Source organism: Anabrus simplex, chromosome 1 (genome assembly GCF_040414725.1).
Source record: "Anabrus simplex isolate iqAnaSimp1 chromosome 1, ASM4041472v1, whole genome shotgun sequence".
NCBI classification, from domain to species: Eukaryota; Metazoa; Arthropoda; class Insecta; order Orthoptera; family Tettigoniidae; genus Anabrus; species Anabrus simplex.
In genome coordinates this window covers 420,255,901-420,271,911 of record NC_090265.1, presented here as the reverse complement: position 1 = coordinate 420,271,911, position 16,011 = coordinate 420,255,901, and the positions used below count along the sequence as shown (strand labels likewise).

General features: G+C 41.3%; 1 protein-coding gene across 3 annotated transcripts in view; it reads right to left on the bottom strand.

Annotated features, from left to right (window-relative positions):
• The window catches only part of LOC136856890 (fatty acyl-CoA reductase wat), a 401,519-nt gene that overhangs the window by 313,304 nt on the left and 72,204 nt on the right, over positions 1–16,011 (bottom strand). The window lies entirely within an intron of this gene.

Sequence of the window (16,011 nt, the reverse complement as noted above, 5' to 3'; positions counted from 1 at the left end):
CACTGCTTAATAAATCTCTGGAATGTGTGACATTGAATATTACCTGCTTCAAATATCTGAACGTGGCAGAACTTTTAATTTTTAAATTAACAGAAAAATTACTAATGTCTTCAGTAGTATAGTTTCTTCCTTTCTTTCTTTCTCTCTTTCTTTCCTTCTTTCTTTCTTTTTTTCTTTTAATTTTATTCCTTGATCCCGCTTGGGTCGAATTTTTGCTTCTGGAAGTCTTGACTTTTGATCAAGTTTATAAAGTATATAAAAAGTTCACTTTAGTAAACAGCGAATGTCTATTTCACGAAGTTGAAGACTCAATTCAGATATTTTAACAAACGGACGGACTGTGAGGAAATCTGGAGAATCTACTCACACACAAAAAAGGAAAGGTTAGTGATGATGGCCACGTAGTTATTGTCAGTGATTTAAGTTCAGATGCTAGTAGTAAGCCAAAGTTTGCGTTCATATAAAAATACGGGACTGCTCAACAATCAGATAACTTTTGAATGCATACCATTGGCTTGTAAGTTATCGAAGATCAGATAATTTCTTTTAGGGTTGTTCAAAGGGACTGGAAACTGCTTTGGGTGTTGAAAGAGAATCAGAGCTCTATATTTCAAAAGAATGGGGAAAACACTGAGGTTACGTATTATGGAAGCAAGAAAGGGGAAGCAAATATTTTAATCGTAACAAGCCAAGGCTAACAGAGCAATCTCAGATAGTTAACCTTGCAGACAAGCCGCAATTATAACGTGTTATTGATCAATAACTCAGTAAAGAGCATGCAGATACTAATGAGGTTTTTCGTACAGCATACAGTGTAACAAAAAATTGCATTTCATGTAACAAATACCCTGATTTAATATATCTACAGGTAGCCAGTGAACTGGATGACGGTACAGGCCTCCATAGTCGCACATCAGCTTCCAGTATAATTACTTTTATTAATATTACACAAGAAAATAGTTGCAGCTTATTCTAAACTGTCGGTTATTATAGATGAATCGACAACAATATCATCAAAAATACTTTTAATAGTCTATATCGGTGCATATTTATCTGGTGACGTAGCAATAATATTTTTCTTTAAAATGTTGGTTCTTCTGAGAGTATAGTGATAGTATAGATGATATTCTAGTGGCCTCTCACATGAATGTTTAGCAAAAGATTGATTGGTGTATGTAAAGATGGTGCGAGTTCTATGATGGGTAAAAATCTGATCTGCTGAAATTACTGAGTCGGAAGAATCCTACTATTACCAAGTGGTATAATCTGTGCCATAGAATAGAACCGATGATGATGATGATGATAATGATGCTTGTCGTTTAATGGGGCCTAACATCGAAGGTCATTGGCCCCGAGAACCGAGTGTTGGTAAGTGGACTTTAGATTTTCATGGATGAAGTCTTTTCATTGTACTATAGATATTCTACTCCAAATATCAGTATCAGCTGCAGGCAAACGATCTGGGACTGCAGATAGCATAAGTAGGGAGGATTCTGTCTGCTCTGGGTAGCTTCATCTCACAGAGCTGCGGAGGTAACCGCAGAGATTTACAAAGCTCTGTATGAATATCTCCTAACGGCATCGGGTGATCAGAAACACAGCGTTCAATGTATAAAGGCCGCTGCTCTTTTATTTGTTCACACGAGTTTGTGTTTAATTTAGCACTCCTGTAATTCACAAAGTGTTGCTGTTAGTACATCAGAGTTCAAAGCACTAATTGAACAAATCAAGTAATAGAACCTTCTACATGGTAAGGGTAGACGTAGGTATTCAATGGCTTGAGGGAGAGAACAAATTTGCTCAACTACAGGAGAGGTTCTGCATGCCTTCGACATGGTTCGTGAAGACTTCAGGAATTTCATAAACAGTAAAACGGTAATGGTAAATGTGTGAAAGACAATTTCAATAAAGTGAGACGGGCTATATCAACATTGCCAATAACTAGCGCTGACTATGAAAGGGGATTTAGCACTTTGAATGTCATTATGACACCATCCAAGAACCGTCTTGTGATTGAAAATGTGTCTAGTTTGATGTTCAACAACTCATTCGAGCCAGGAGTTGTGTGGGATCCAACACCTTATGTACAAGAATGGTCGCTGAAATATAGGACGGTTGATGACACAAGAATTGGACAGCTTCGGCTTCAAGAAAATGAAAGATACAAAACTCTCTGTAAGCTCTTTTGACTGTAAGTGTTTGCACTGTATTACCGTTTGTAAGTAATGTTTCATATAAAGTATTATCGTGACATACTGTATACTGTGCAGCTTTTATGCTATGTTATGTTATTTTGTGTTGTATATATATCTGTTTGTTTGTTTGTTTGTTTGTTTGTTTGTTTGTTTGTTTGTTTGTTTGTAGCTTGGCCTTAAGGCTGGTTGGATCCTCAAATAGCACCACGAAAGGTTATGCGCTTATGGGAAAACCGAAAAAACCTATGGCGGTGCCAAAATGAGGCGTATTAAGTAAGATGAGGAATGAGGTAGTTTGCCATTGCTTTGCTCACTGAGCCATAAAGTGCTATTGCAGCACGACTGACTTTATGAATAGCACTTTTCATAACATTCAGACTCACTAGTTGTGCTCCGATTAGTATTACTCAGCACCATCCATACCTCAGCAGCTTCCATACGGTCAGAGCCATAAATAGGACTGAGACTTTGGTGGAAGCTACATTTTTATGTGGCCTGTGCCAGGAGACAGATGAAAAAGTACGTAATCTATCACAAACAGCAACGGGCAATATTTTATGTTATGTAGAACTATATTATAGGTCAGTTAAGTTGGTATTGAACTTTTGTATGAATTTGTAAACTACCTTGTTTTGATATTATTATAATTATAATAATTATTATTTTTCAAATAATCTAGAAAATTAGTAAGGTTTAAATTAAGAAATTGACAGTGCTAGTGGTAAATATTTCTTAATATGGAAACCAACTGTAACTGACAAAGCTATTTTAAATAACTGATCAACGTTTGAGTTACGGTAACACAGCAAAATAATTGTAATGTTTTGCTATAGCTCTGGTGTACAGCTTTCTTGCCCTTCTGATGTTGCTTTTTCTTAATATATACAGTGGTATATTGAGACATTTAAATACTTACAACAAGTTTAATACAATTGAGTTCATCCATATCAAAGACGGACATATGATCGTGAGGTGAAAATTGAGTCGTGAGTTGATTCTCGTAGAATGTCGAATGCTGAATCCAATGGTGATAATTATTTGCTTCAAATACGGACATAAATATGAATAAATGAATGTTGAACAGCAGTAATATAAACAAAAAGTGGATATACGATAGTATAGTTTCAACCAAAAGCAGACACTTGATTATAAACATAGCAGATATCTGGATTTCATCACGTGACCGGCTAAAACTGCCATGGCATCCATTATTATGCTTTGTATTGATGTATATGGACCTACTACATTTTCTTACCTTGTTTCTGTGTAAACATTCTGTTACAAAGATTCAGTTTTAGTACCAATTAATTAAAAATGGAATCTTCAATAGAAGAAACAGCTCCAGATAAGGCACGGATTTCCACATCGGACCTAGCAAACTTGAAACGCAATACTCAAACGAAGCAAAGGTAAGCTATTACCGACTGTCTTCCTCTACAGCTTACAACATAGTGCACAGAATTATTTTACTTTTGTTTAGTATATTTACATTAGAACCGTAGTTGATAATGCTTTTTTGTCCTTTCTGCAGGTATTCAACTAAAGGTCCGCCTTCGTATCCCACGTGCAGCCACCGAAGGGGATTCCAATGTATGCAGGTTGCTCACTATGAAGGATATTAAAGAGTTTCACGATTCCTTTTGTGCAATCCCTGATAAAGGGACGCAGGATGCATTCATATTGAAGTATGTGAGAGCTAACGTTCCTAGGAAGCGTGAATGCAGGGTGCACGCGGAAAACCAAGGGCTTCACATACGAGTATACCATTCATAACCAACTGGTAACTACACATCTGTCTGTCGAGATAATTTTTTTCTAAAAGTCCTTAAAATTACTAAGAATAGAGTAATAGGTGTGTTTACGAGATTAAAAAGTGGTAATGCTGAAGTGCATGTCGAAACTCGTGGAGGAGATCGCAAGGAAGAAAAGTATGGAGGGAAGCGGGAATCTATAAAATAATTTATCAAAGGTCTGAAAGGCTGCGAAAGTCATTACAGTAGGGGAAAGAGTGCTAGGATCTTTCATCTGAACTAAGTGTTGGAAAACTTTTCAAAGCCCATAATGAAGAGAAAGTTTCAGACTTACAGGTTAAGAAGCCTTCCTTTTACAGAATATTTAGCAGTAAATTCAACATAGGATTTTCCACACCTACTGTAGTTGAGTGTAGCACGTGGGTGCAACTTGATGTCAAGATAGAGGAGGCTAAATAAGACATTGATAGGAAGAAACAACTGGAGACTGAGAAAATAATTCATATAAAACAACGTTTTTCAACACTCGTAAACTAAAGACGACTATTGGCTCTTGATTTCTTATGACTGTCAAAAGAACCTTGTTCTTCCAAAACTTAGCGAATAATCTGCGTACTATGGTCGGCAGTAGTATTGCTACAATTTGTCTGTCACGAAAGGTGTGCCAAGAGATTCCCTGAACCCTGATAGTGTTACAATATACACGTGGACTGAAGATCAGTGCAAGAAATCATCTAATGAAGTTGAATTGGTTGCTTTTAATGAGTTGAATATTGTCTCAGTCAGACAGATCAAAAAAGTGTAAGACTTGTTGCTCATGGGTGCACTGGCCAAAACAACAACATTAACGTTCTTACGTCCGACTCCTTGGCTGAACGGTCAGCGTACTGGCCTTCGGTTCAGAGGGTCCCGGGTTCGATTCCCGGCCGGGTCGAGGATTTTAATCTTAATTGGTTAATTCCAGTGGCACTGGGGCTGGGTGTATGTGTTGTCTTCATCATCATTTCATCCTCATCACGACGTGCAGGTCGCCTACAGGCGTCAATTAGACAGACCTACACCTGGCGAGCCGAACCCGTCCTGGGATATCCCGGCACTAAAAGCCATACGACATTTCATTTCAATGTTCTTACTATGTGTGGAAAGTGGTTGTGTGATCATGCACCCACTGGCATCACACAAATGGAACTAGATTTTCCCATTACTTCTTGCCTGTTGATCGTGTTTTCGGAATGATTGAGGAAAGGTTGAAAAAGATGAAAACCATTTTAAATATTGCAGAATACCACCCTGTTTTTACTGAACATGGGAAAGTGAGGGTGATAGCGCAGGATTGGAAACCATTAAATTGGAAACTTGCAGCTCAAGAGTCAGTCGAGTCAGCTGCATAGATCTCTTAGTGCAAGATAATCATTCTCCGTAAAACTAGAAAAGGGAACATTCTTCTCCAAGGTGAACTTGCATACAGTATAACTTGGAAACAGGTACAGCAAAGCCAATAACAAAGAAAGGACAATATTTCCATGGTGAGATTGGTCTCGAAATCACTGTGAAAGAAGACAAACTGCAGGATGTGAACAAACTTCTTCAAAAGCATTTTGGTGCAGCTTGGCGAGACGTAGAAAAGCTGAAGTGGTACTAGGAAGGACTTAACAGCAACGAGAAAACCTCTTGTAGTGATGAAGATTGTGGTGAGTGTGAGTGCCTCAGTGATCCAGGATATGCTGACGAAGTGGAGATTGTGGCCATGGCAGTTAATTGTTAAACTAACATTAAACCCATGGTATTCAATTTTTCACTAGTTTTCACGATTGATTTCAAGTAGACACCTCATGAATATCTTTATACCGCACTAGCGTTAATTTTATGAATTGTTTTATGCCTATTCATTAAAACGTAATAACAAATTTAGTTATACTTCATTTGTATTCTTAAGAGTGTGCATTCTATTTGAAGCATTACATTTTCTTATTAGCTCTTGTAATTGCAACTTAGCGGTAATGATCAAATTGTATGATAATGTATATTTTTTAATAAAGCACTATAAAGATGTTTGTTTAAAAAACGGACTTCTGTTGCTATTTTCCTGTCAAAAACAGACAAACAACAAATTCTCTTTACTGGCACGTAAAATAAATCCTGCGGGACTAAATTCCAGCACCTCGGCGTCTCCGAAGATCTTAAAAAAGTAGTTAGTGGGACGTAAAGCAAATAACATTATTACAAATTCTCAAACAAACACGGGCATCTTGATTTCCAACAATAACATTCAAACATTTAATGTGAAGTTATTTTTATAACAGGGTTTTGAAAGTGATTCTGCATGGGTAAAACTAATTTAGGTGTAAACAATTCTGAAATATATTTACTGCGGAACATTGGTTCTCCTGAAAAATTGTGTTTGAGGCGGATGTCCATCTTTGATATAGAAAGACTCATTATTTTCCTGTTTTAATTGGAGAAAAGCCCCTCTAAGTAACCCGTTACTCCCTCGTTCATTTTTGTCATTTCACCAATGAATCTGAAACCTGTTTCTGTTACCACTGCAATCCTGGATTGTAGTAAGGATATAAATGTGGTAAAGCAACTATTAGAGTATGGTTCTAGTGTATGAGACCTACACCGGGATTATTTGATACGGGAACTAGAAAAGATCGAAAAGAAAGCAACACGATTTGTTCTGGGTGATTTCCGACAAAAGAGTAGCGTTACGAAATTGTTGCAAACTTGGCTCCGGGAAGACTTGGGAGTAAGGAGACGAGCTGCTCGACTACGCGGTATGTTCCGAGTTATCAGTGGAGATGGAGTAGAGTTTACGAATAAGCTTGAGTAGAGCATATAAAGGTAGGAAAAATCATAAAATTAAGGAAATGTTGGAATTCAGGAGGATAAATTTAGGTAAATGTTCATTTGCAGAAAGAGGAATTACAGAATAGAGTAATTTATCAAGTGAATTGTTTGATAAATTTCCAAGTTATTTGAAATCACTTAAGAGACTAGATAAACAGCTGATAGGGAATCTGTCACCTGAGTGACAGCCCTAAATGGAAATAATTGATGGTTGATTGATTGCCGAATTTTCAAGAAAGAATTCCATCTTGAAATTTTGTACCCCTCCCTTGTACTGGGATTCGGACAGTTTTGTAATGCAAATGGAAGGTGTCAAGTGCTCTATCTTTTGTCATGTTAACCGGCCTGGTATGTCTTTTGGTTTCGAAGTTATTAATCGCAAACGAAATCATATACCTCAAAAAAGTCACTTTGTTTACATCCCCTCACCCTTTCTCCCACGTGTATTTCATTCCGATCGGATCTTCATTTCCTGAGCTATAAGCCCAAGCACGAGCACATAATTTCGTTACTCTAAGGCTCAATTGTGTTGTCTCGTCAATATGCTTACAAGCAGGATATACAACTACATTTCCTACAAAAATGTTCATATGCACTTTTGGCGTAACTCAGCGCTTTATCAGATATTTTTTCTTGTACTGATTAAAGGAACTAGAGTATACGGTGCGTAGGGCTCGCAGATTGAGGTGGTTCATTTGGGTGGATTAGAGGGCAAAATTTTTAGCCCCGGTAGTTCGAGGATCCATGTTCTTTGAACCAGTGTTACATGAAGTACCTCCTCACCCCACCCCAGCGCTACAGCTCTGATGGCCCCTAGCTCACCAAACGACCGCTACTCAGCGTGAAGACCTGCTCATTACTCCTTGACGGTCGTTATTATTGTCTTTCAAGACCGGGGCCGCCATCTCACCGCCATTTAGCTCCTAAACTGTAGTCACGTCGGCTGAGTGAACCTCGAACCAGCCCTCAGATCAAAGGTAAACATTCCTGGCCTGGCTGTGAATCGAACGCGGGGCCTCCGGGCGTTAGGCGTCAACACAACCCCTAGACCATGGGGCCGGCACGAAAAATAAAATTGTACAAAATACTACAAAATCTTGTTAATATGTTTCTGTTAAGTATGTTTTTCATTTACAATGTGTACATACACAAAGAATCCGGCCCTACACCACTACTAGAGTAACGTACAACACCCACCCACTGACAGCTGTCACTGAAAAATAAATCAATGGGGCAGGCTGAGCGTTACTGCAAACAGTAGTGTGCGCAACTGTACGTTACTCCTCACCTTGACCGAAGTTTCAATTGTTGAAGTGATGAGCGAACCCGTTGAAGACAGTGGCGACAAGTGTCTGATGTCCGACTCGTTGGCCGAATGGTCAGCGTACTGGCCTTCGGTTCAGAGGGTCCCGGGTTCGATTCCCGGTCGGGTCGGGGATTTTAACCTTAATTGGTTAATTCCAATGGTCCGGGGGCTGGGTGTTTGTGCAGTCCCCAACATCCCTGCAACTCACACACCACACATAACACTATCCTCTACCACAATAACACGCAGTTACCTACAAAAGGCAGATGCCGCCCACCCTCATCGGAGGGTCTGCCTTACAAGGGCTGCACTCGGCTAGAAATAGCCACACGAAATTTTAGTGTCTGATGACTCCGTACCAGTGACGACCCATACCGAGGATTTGAACAAGACCAACTACAATACTCAGACCGCAATACAGAAGAAGCATGGCTTCCGCACTAAGCCAAAGCTGACACAAAGACGAGGAACCTACCCTAATAATGGTCGTGAGAAATTTTGTAGTACGAAAATGTTTATCGATGGTTTTCACCAACTTAATCGTCCGACTCGGTGGTTGAATGGTCAGCGTCCTGGCCTTCGGTTCAGAGGGTCCCGGGTTCGGTTCCCGGCTGGGTCGGGGATTATAACCTTAATTGGTTAATTCCAATGGCTCGGGGGCTGTGTGTGTGTGTGTGTGGCGTATTCAACATTAGAAATCATCCTAGGTAGGGCCCTCATCTTCACAGGCATGCAGGTCGCCTAATAGGCCGTCTACTAAAAAAAGACCTGCACCAGGCCTCTCCGGAGGCCATACGCCATTATTTACCAAATTAATATTTTATACATAAAAGAGCAATGGTAATTTTACGTGCAATTTATCTAGGAGAGTAGGATAGAACGGATTTTAAAAACATTACACCAAGCTTCATTTCCTCTAAAACATAAATACGGACTAAAGGAAAAAGTGACACAACACTAAACAGACAATAATCAGTTCTCCTGTTATTAATATTATCACAGCCAGTATCGGCGACTAAGGACGGCGAGGAAGGGGGGGCGGAGGGAAGTGCCCCCCCCACTTTGTAGAGAAAACATTACATTTTTATTCCATTTTAGCCGGCTGAAACTAGGAATTATAGGAATTATTAAAAAAACAATTTATGCAAATTTTTAATGATTAACAAAATTATTATCGAAAATGCGCACAAAATGTCGTTCGTCGCGGCTAACCGATTTGTATAGCGCCACAGCAAGTAGTGGAGACTTCGCAAAGGCTAAGAGGAAGGGTAACAGGGGTATATTTTTTGCCAAGGTCGTGGACACTGAGGTATGATTCACCTGCTTGCTGAGCGCATTCGTCAGTCTGGCAGTCTCTTTAAATACTGTCTGTTAGTTTCTTAGAGTGTAGTCAAATATTTAATGATTTTTTAATTTTATAATCACGCTGTACTTCTATTTAATTGTAATGCATGTGTAATATTGTTCCTTTGGTGAAAGTTTTATTGTATACTATTGAATCAAAATCTCAAAAAACTATTATTACCGCACTTAAGTAAAGTGTCAACCTTTATCTCTCTGTCGACATTCGCTCAAAGAGCATCATAAACTTACCAATTTGGAGCTTTTTTTTTCGTTTATCCCTCAACCCGACTACTTTCTGTTGTCTGTATATTTTGCCCCCTCTCCCCACTTCTAATTCCCAATCGCCTCTACTGATCACAGCATGCCCATTAGCCCATCATGTATCCTTCACCAAGATATTGAAGTTGACCGAAACTAGCATTGAACACATCCAAAAAATAGTTTAAAATTAATGTTGTCCCCAGAAAGTAATATAGTTAATGAAACCAAGATGAAACAAAATAATTAAGTTATCTTGATAATGGGGTTACTTGCTGCTAAGTTTCAACTCTTTTCTAATGCGTTGTTTCTGCCTACAAATTGTTCATCAACCCTCTTCGTTCCCTCCTTTTAAAGTTTCGTGACAACTTCTTTGGAGATTTTCTTTTCACTTGAGACCTTCGTATAATTGTTGGTAAAAATATTAGCCAGCATGTTTACATGTTTAAACATTTCTTTATATTTTTTTTCAGAAAAAAGGCCACACTCACATCATGTAAATTATTAATGTTACTTTTAAAGTGCTTCTTTTAAGAAAGTTCGCCAAAATAAAGACTCTCACTCAGTTCAATACTTCTCTCTTCATAACTACTAAGATGACTTACCATATGTTCAAATTTGCTCCATCTGACATACTTCAGGTCGTATTGTCCTTCGCATCCTAATATATTTCTACTCCTCATTCAAGTTTCTTGATACGGGGTTGGGTATGAGGTGATATGAAGTTATATGGCATGGTTTTACGACCGGATGCCCTTCCTGACGCCAACTTCAGTTGAGGAGATAATGAAGGTGAAGTGAATGATGAATGCAATTGGGTAAGGAGGTGGAATGGATCGGTCGTGGCCTATGAATAGAAGCTGTCCCGGCATTACCTGGAAGTGAAAAAGGGAAACCACAGGAAACCATTCTCACGATAGCAGACGGTGGGGTTCGAACCTACTCATCTCTCGAATACAGAGTTTGGCTCCACATCCGTAACACGCCCGACCACTCCACATCCTAACATCAACTTTAACTTTTCTCGTAGTAAGCAATATTTTATAAATATACTTGCACTTCTAGGTCACACGTCACCTTGAAACTCACTAATACCGATGGAATATCTACAGTGGGCGTTGAGAACACTTAACATATTTTACAATCACGTTCAATGGGAGCATATTTGTATCATCAGTCTGAAAAATTGTCTGCCTTATCTTCTTCACACCGATGTTTAAATGCTTCTTCGCCTCTATGTAGCAATCGCTGTTCACACTCTTTAGGGCACTTTCTTCCACGAGGAAAATTAATGTTGTTATGCGAAGGCTGATTGTCGAATATTGTTGAATAATTCACAGGTGACAATTTAAGGCATTTCCTAGGAATGCGACTTTGTTAAGTATCCTCAACAGGAAAAATATGTTTACCGACAATGAACTAAAGAGTCAAATGTTTGATGCACGCCACAGTTTCATTACCTGCAGTAAAATTCTTGTGATTAATGCAACGAATCTATTTCTCTCTCTCAATGAGGGTAGAAATACCCGAAGAATTGCCGATTTTTGACTTATGGAGAGGTACACAACACACTCCATCCATGCTAACTTAATATACGCAAACGGGCATACTGTACTGTAAGTGTTCACACAGAGGCCCATTGACCGATTAGTCAGTAAATATAGGCACGGTAGAAAACTACGTGTCCGCCTCTGTGGTGTAGTGGTTAGCGTGATTAGCTGCCACCCCCGGAGGCCCGGGTTCGATTCCCGGCTCTGCCACGAAATTTGAAAAGTGGTATGAGGGCTGGAACGGGGTCCACTCAGCCTCGGGAGGTCAACTGAGTAGAGGTGGGTTCGATTCCCACCTCAGCCATCCTGGAAGTGGTTTTCCGTGGTTTCCCACTTCTCCTCCAGGCGAATGCCGGGATGGTACCTAACATAAGGCCACGGCCGCTTCCTTCCCTCTTCCTTGCCTATCCCTTCCAATCTTCCCATCCCTCCACAAGGCCCCTGTTCAGCATAGCAGGTGAGGCCGCCTGGGCGAGGTACTGGTCATTCTCCCCAGTTGTATCCCCGACCAAGAGTCTGAAGCTCCAGGACACTGCCCTTGAGGCGGTAGAGGTGGGATCCCTCGCTGTGTCCGAGGGAAAAGCCGACCCTGGAGGGTAAACAGATGATGATGATGATGATGATGAGAAAACTACGTACGTTGTTCGGTTCATCATGAATTGAAACGATACATTGTGCATACATACGCTGATATCCTGATCATATATGAAGAGATGAGGAATGCCTGGACAGAAGTCTACACACACCGATGAAAGCTATCAACAAACACAGTAGTACGCATCAGTTCTGACTTGAACTTCGAAGAGTGAACACTGTTACGAGCCTTGTTTACATTAGAAGTGGATACTGATGATTTAAGGTGGAATGGCGAAAATTAGAAAGTAAACTACAATTGAACAAGGAAAAACAATATTAGCTCTGCATGAAGAAGGTAAATCATACGCCGAAATCGCACAAATAAAACGAAGCAGAAAGTAAAAAACTCCAAAAAACTGATAAAACGAGAGAAATAGACATCCTCGTAAGCTCATTTTGAGAGAAGAGAAGGCAGTAATTAGGTCAGTGCAAAAGTCTCCTAAAATAGCATCTTCCGAAATTGCAGAAGAACTTCAGGTATACCATGGTAAACAGGTACATCCTAAGAACCATGCGTAGAACTCTTCGTAGAGCTGGATATCATGCCCGAAATCCCAAGAGGAAGCCATTTATCAGCCCAGTAAACAAAAAGAAGAGATTGGCATTTGCTCTAAAGTACGATAATGAAGGATGAGAACTTCTGGAAAAAGGTTATTTATTCAGATGAAAGCAAATGTAACATTTTTCGCCATGATGGAAGAATGTCGATGTGAAGGAAAATAAGTGTAGAGTTAGAAACAGCCAACCTCCAGGCTAGAGTGAAACATGGTGGTGGTGTTAAGGTGGCTTCAGGTTTTGAGGACCTAGTGTTTATAGATGGAACATTATGTTTATCTGGCTATTTTGAAAAACAATTTACGACATAGTGACCAAAAACTTGGTCTACAGGCTGAAAACTATTTTCAGGTGGACAACGACCCGAAGCATACTACTAATAATGCTCGTTATTGGATTGTTGTCCGACTCGTTGGCTGAACGGTCAGCGAACTGGCCTTCGGTTCAGAGGGTCCTTGGTTCGATTCCCGGCCGGGTCGGGGATTTTAACCATCATTGGTTAATTTCGCTGGCACGGGGGCTGGGTGTATGTGTTGTCTTCATCACCATTTCATCCTCATCACGACGCGCAGGTCGCCTACGGGAGTCAACTAGAAAGACCTCCACCTGGCGAGCGAAACCCGTCCTGGGATATCCCGGCACGAAAAGCCATACGACATTTCATTTCATTGGATTGTTTTTAAGGCGAATGCCGGGACAGTTCCTAGCATAGGCCACGGCCGCCAACCAATCTCCTTCACCGAACAAACCTCCCGGCCTGGGAGACGGCGTCATCATCTAAGAGGCCCGCCTCCCCCTTCAGGGGAGGAATGAAAGCATTTTAATAGTAGTATTGGATTGTTTATATACCCTGAAAACCCCTCCCCAGTCCCCGACCTTATCCCATTGAACATCTAAGGGATGGACTCCAACGACGAATCAGAAACACCATAGATCCAGCAAAAACCAGCTGAAAGAATTGCTTCTACAAGAATGGAATACTGTTGCTGAAGAAGTCACAAGAAAATCAGTAGGTTCAGTGCCCAACAGATTAAGAAGTGTTATTCGCAACAAGGGAATGCACACACATTACTAAACCGTACTAAAAATGTGAGAAACGTGTAGTTTAACTTGTTGTAGGAGCATTTATGTCCGCCCATACAAAGACTAGAAGACTATCTTTATTTTTTAGCAAAGCAGTTAAGTTTGTGTATTCTTTGACTAAATATACAGTTATAAATGAAATATATTTCTGTTAAATATCTATTTTAAAAAGCAATTATTATTGCTAGTATGTGCATATGTCAAATATCTCCACTGCTGTGTGAATACTTATAACCGTCTGTTCATGTCCATTACATGTACACCACTCAAGCACAAAGATAAACAAACATTTAACCTATACGGTATTATGTCCAAACACGAAATAATTAACTTGAGCACCTAGCGACTCAAATGTGTCTTTTTCAGTACCATCACAAGCAGACTCGAAATAATTAGTTCACAATTATTACGATCACATTGAAATGGCGTATGGCTTTTAGTGCCGGGAGTGTCCGAGGACAAGTTCGGCTCGCCAGATGCAGGTCTTTTGATGTGACACCCGTAGGCAACCTGCGCGTCGTGATGAGGATGAAATGATGATGAAGACGACACATACACCCAGCCCCCGTGCCAGCGAAATTAACCAATGATGGTTAAAATTCCCGACCCTGCCGGGAATCGAACCCGGGACCCCTGTCACCAAAGGCCAGCACGCTAACCATTTAGCCATGGAGAAGGACACGATCACGTTGAACCAATGCATCGCCCGTGTTCATGACCATATTGTCGATAATCAAAATAATCCTCAAGGCCTTAGTATTGTAGTTGGTCTTGGTTTGACGGTGCTAACAGCGGCATTGCTTTACGTCAAGTAGCAAGTAGAAGCTTCTTAGAATGAATGGCTGAATGGTCAGCGTACTGGCCTTCGGTTCAGAGGTTCCCTGGTTCGATTCCTGGTCGGGTCGGAGATTTTAACCTTCATTGGTTAATTCCAGTGGCCCAGGTGCTGGGTGTTTTTGCTGTCCCCAACATCCCTGCAACTCACACACCACACATAACACTATCCTCCACCACAATAACACGCAGTTACCTACATATGGCAGATGCCGCCACCCTCATCGGAGGGTCTGCCTTACAAGGGCTGCACTCGGCTAGAAATAGCCACACGGAATTAATTTAAGAAGGTGGTGAAACATTGCTGCTCAAAAGTGAGGCTCTGTCGTAATACAAACTCCGAAAATTTATTTAAAATTTAAATTCGTATTATTTTAATCCCTCGGATTCGGCGAGGGATCCTACCTCTACCGTCTCAAGGGCAGTCTCCAGGAGCGTGAGACTTTGGGGTCGTCGGGGGAGGGGGGAAATTGGGGAGGAAGACCAGTATCTCGCCCAGGCGGTCTCACCTGCCATGCTGAACAGGGGCCTTGTGTAGGGGGGGGGAGGTGTGTGTGTGTGTGTGTGTGTGTGTGTGTGTGTGTGTGTGTGTGTGGAAGGAATGGACAAGGAAGAGGGAAGGAGGCAGCCGTAGCCTTAAGTTAGGTACCATCCCGGCATTTGCCTGGAGGAGAAGTGGGAAACCATGGAAAACCACTTCGAGGATGACTGAGGTGGGACTCGAACCCCCTCTACTCAGTTGACCTCCCGAGGCTGAGTGGACCCCGTTCCAGCCCTCGTAACACTTTTCAAATTTCGTGGCAGAGCCCCGAATCGAAGCCGGGCTGCTGGTGGTGGCAGCTAATCATACTAACCACTACACCACAGAGGCGGACTTAGAAATGTATTTAAGAGTTTAATTCGTAATGATAACCCATAGCTAACAAACGTATGTATCATCATCATCATCATCATCATCTGTTTACCCTCCAGGTTCGGTTTTTCCCTCGGACTTAGCGAGGGATCCCACCTCTACCGCCTCAAGGGCAGTGTCCTGGAGCTTCAGACACTTGGTCGGGGGATACAACTGGGGAGTATGACCAGTACCTCGCCCAGGCGGCCTCACCTGCTATGCTGAACAGGGGCCTTGTGGAGGGATGGGAAGATTGGAAGGGATAGGCAAGGAAGAGGGACGGAAGCGGCCGTGGCCTTAAGTTAGGTACCATCCCGGCATTCGCCTGGAGGAGAAGTGGGAAACCACGGAAAACCAATTCCAGGATGGCTGAGGTGGGAATCGAACCCACCTCTACTCAGTTGACCTCCCGAGGCTGAGTGGACCCCGTTCCAGCCCTCGTACCACTTTTCAAATTTCATGGCAGAGCCGGGAATCGAACCCGGGCCTCCGGGGGTGGCAGCTAGTCACGCTAACCACTACACCACAGAGGCGGACAAAACGTATGTATTGTATTGTTTAACATGTATGTACGCATTAAACACTTATTCATGAATTACCCTTTAATTTGCTTTTATTTCCTTGTAATCGGAGAAGTTTGTATGTCGAGGCAGCGTCAGCCTCATTTAGCTCAACTTATTGGGGCTTTACTGTACTTTCTCACTCTGCGAGAGAATTTTGTTATCGTGGAAGGCGAGAATGAATACAATAAAAGACG